Consider the following 4186-nt stretch of genomic DNA (forward strand, 5'->3'; position numbering starts at 1 on the left):
TCCTTTCATGCAGAAGGTCATCGGTTCAAATCCTAGCGTCCCCCATGCCTGCCAGGAGCAATTTCTGAGCATGGAGCCAGGAGTAACCCCTGAGCACTGCCTGTGTGACCCAAAAACCACAAAAAAAAATTCATTTTTGATTTTTTTTAATTGAGATCAAATTTATTTATAACCTTATCTTATTTCCAGGTATACATAATCATTTGTACAAACTGCAAAGTAATTCTCACAATGATTAGAGTTGCAATCTCCATACAAACTATATATGCATATAATAATATACAAAATAAATTTATGTTATCATGTATGTTGTGATAAAAACGTTTAAGATGCATTTTCTTGGGAATTTTTCATCTACAATACAGTATGCTTGACTACAGTTGTCAGTAGCTGTATATAGACCAAGAACTTATATCTGGAAGTCTACATTTCTTTTATTTTGTGGGATGTTGAGCCTCATATAATGGCGTTCAGGGGGTTGTTCTGTCTCTGTGGTCAAAAATTACTCCAAGTAGGGCCGGAGAGATAGCACAACCGGTAGGGTGTTTGCCTTGCACACCAGATCCAGGACAGATGGTGGTTCGAATCCTGACATCCCATATGGTCCCTCGTGACTACCAGGAGTGACTTCTGAGTGCCTTTACGTGTGACCTAAAAACAAAACAAAACAACAACAACAAATTACTCCAAGCAGGCTTGGGAAACCATATGAGGTTCTGGGGATTAAACCCAGGTCAGCCACATGCAAGGCAAGAGCCCTACCTATTAGACTATTGATCTGACCCCAAACATCTTTATTTCTTATACTGTTTTAAAATATATGAAAATATGTACAAAGTTCTTTACTATGGCATGGAACTTCACAATCTGCTCCACACAATATTTATTTTCATAAATTATTGGTTACTCTTCATTCCTAGAGATACCCAAAGTCATATTTGTTGATTCTTTGCTATAAGTCATTTTGCCATTTGCCTTATAGTTTACTGTGATGTATTTTTGTAAGTAGTTTTTAAACACAACTGCCACATTGTTAAACGATTTCTTTAGATGTATCTTCAAACAGAAATATTTTAAGTTATCACTCATAAAATAAATATCACAGTATAATAAATACCATAGCCTCAATTAAGCTGTACTATTCTCTAAATAAGTAGCTCTTGCTTCATAAGTGTTTTTCCTCATCAAAAATAATAAAGTGCATACAATAATATAAATATAGTAAACTGATAAGAACAGATACTACACTTGATCTTAGCCAAAAGGCCAAGAAGCAATATTATAATATAAATATAATCTATCTGGGGCACAATCAGCTTTTGCAAATGCCTGGGATCACACAGTAGTAAATGTTGAGATTGAGCACAGATCAATCTGGTTTTATAAAACAAAATATTTCTATTTTACAAGGTTACTTTTTGCACTAGTTTTAGAAATGATAGTTCACTCTTACTTATTTATATCCCTTACTAGATTGTGAGTTCTTCCATGTTAGGTCATAAGTCCTTATTTTGTGTCTTCTGCCACACAGTGTCTCCTTTAAGAGTTTATTTAATACTTGATAATATTTGAGTGAAAAAAATGAATGTATAAACAAAAGACCAATAGAAACTTGCGTGATGATCATAAAAATGAACAAGAAAATGTCATTGACTTAAGTAAATAGATGTCATGGTGGCAAACTCTAAAAGTCTAATTTCATATTAACAGTTTTTAAAACTAATTTTAAAATAGCACACTAATGTGTTATTCATAAAAGTCTGACACAATATAAACTACTCTAATATAAACATACTGAGATGACTTGATATGACTTTGACAGAAAACTTTTCCTGTTAAAACTGTGACTACGTTTGTATTTCACAATAAGTACATTACTTGTTCTGAAGTGAGTTCTTGGAATATTAACGTGTTATATCTGGTTATTTGAAAAATCCGATTGCTTAAATAGCTCCAAATGACAGTGAAAATGAACTAAGATACTAAGATTACAATTTGGTAAAATATAGAAATGTGATTTATCCAGATGAACTAGCATAATTCTCAACTCCTTGATGAATAAAAACTAAGCTCTGTGTTGTTGACTTTTGGGGCACACCCAGCTGTGCTCAGGCCTTACTCCTAACCTCTGAACTCAGGGATCACTCAGCACAAGAGATCATGTGAGGTACCTGGGATTGAACCTGGTTTGACCATGTGCAAGACAAGTGCTGTATCAGCTGTAGACTAAACTTTCTTAAAGGAGCAAAGAGTAGCAAGTAAGTTGTCTTCATTTCCTCTTTCCCACAAAAAAATTATGTAGCTCAGTCTATTGCTGATCTCCTTGTAACTGTTTCACTACCTGCTGATGCTTTGAGATTAGATGTACCCATTAGACTTGTCTCAGCGAATGGCCTATGAGATTAGGTGCTATTGGTAACATCTGAACACAGCTTTAGGAGACATCATTTATCTCCATCAACTCTAGGCCTCTTTCCTCCCTCTTGTAAAAATATCCTGTAAGCAATTTGGACTAGAAAATGTACAGCTTAGCCAAGCAGATCCAAAACAAAACTACAGTGACTACAGCTGAATCACAAATGCTAACATGCAACTTGAACAAAAAATAAATTTGAGAGTTGTTTCTTGCTCCAACAAAGCTGTCTAGTTGATATAAATTAAATGGAAATGAAATACTGTTAAAATTTTGTGAAAGAATTTTTTTTCAAAAAGTTGCTATTTCTTTTTTTTTTTATTTGAACACCTTGATTACATACATGATTGTGTTTGGGTTTCAGTCATGTACAGAACACCACCCATCACCAGTGCAACATTTTATCTCATCCCATTGCTCTCCCGATTGCTGCATAGAAATTTTCTGATAGTTCCAAAAGATCCTTGTTTATAACTGAAAATTCAAAAATAAATCACTTTACAAAAAACTTTATATGATTTCAAAGGGACACTGGATTTCACTTACTTCCTATTTCTCATATTACAAGCATGAAAAAATAAAATCCAAACAACTCAAAAATCTCCTCCTGTAACACTTTCCAGAAAGGACCACCAATGCTCATGAATGTATGCAAGTATAAAATAGGAGTGGTCATTAACGCACTAAAACTATTGAAAGCCAAATTCTAAAACCCATGTAGAGACAATCTAAAGCAACCTGCTTTATAGTCATCATTGTCTTCATTGTATCATCATCTTTATTATTATCATCATCATTATCAAAATTGAATCTCAGTATGGTTACTATGATGTTTCTAGGGTCATTGTCACAGGTTGAACTGGATCACACACATAACTTTGGAGCATGACTAAACTGCGAATAGAACTTTAAAAGGAAATTGAGTTTAAGTGAGACTGTTATGATGGATTCTTGGTGGCATGTGAAGAGGAAATTTGATTCACAGAAATACCTGTGAAAGACCAAGTATGGAAACAGCCAGGTAAACAGCTGTAAACCAATTACACATATCTTAGAAGTAACCAGGCCTGCAGTATGCTCCCCTCATTGCCTTTCTCAATGTTCAGTAACTATGAACACAGTTATACACTCCACCCTTCCTAAAATATTCTCTCAGACTTCTATAATAGTCATGTCTTCTAAAGATAAGAAATAAGATCACAACTTAAGCCAACTAGTTTAGACACCATAAAATGTTATTGATTTATCCAGGAAGTTCAAGGAATAATGCTAGCTTTAAGGCACATAAGAACCTAGAGGTTTAAACAATATCATAAATCTATTGAGTCTTCTCTGTCCCTCAGGTTACATTTTTGTTCTTATCTTGTTTGTAGATAAGTTTACATCATGTAGCAGTTCTACACATATCAATCATCTTTTTCTTTACTAGACATAATAGAGGATTAAAACATCCTTTTTTATGAGTATTAACAAAAGAAGTTATTGAAATCCTTAACCAAGCAAGCCTTGTAGTAGCACATACAACTGAGATTCGGTGAATAATTCACATGTCCATTAGGAGATAATCAACCCTGAACTCCAGGGATTCAAATGTAAAAGAAGATATGCTATCTTATGGCTATCTTATGGCTATCTTATGGTCTTCTAAAACAAACCCTGCTCTCTCATTTTATTTCCCTTTTATTCTTTTTATGTATCTTTTTCTGATACATACACCAAGAATCCAAAATCTGAGGGTTTTTTTTTTAAGTTTCCTCTTCTCTATCCATCCTC

General features: G+C 33.9%; 1 pseudogene; it reads right to left on the reverse strand.

Moving 5' to 3' along the window:
* Positions 1 to 1169: 1169 nt before the first annotated feature.
* Positions 1170 to 1278, reverse strand: LOC126023332 (uncharacterized; annotated as a pseudogene).
* Between the last annotated feature and the right edge of the window lie 2908 nt (positions 1279 to 4186).

This window comes from Suncus etruscus, chromosome 11, assembly GCF_024139225.1.
Source record: "Suncus etruscus isolate mSunEtr1 chromosome 11, mSunEtr1.pri.cur, whole genome shotgun sequence".
Lineage (NCBI taxonomy): Eukaryota > Metazoa > Chordata > Mammalia > Eulipotyphla > Soricidae > Suncus > Suncus etruscus.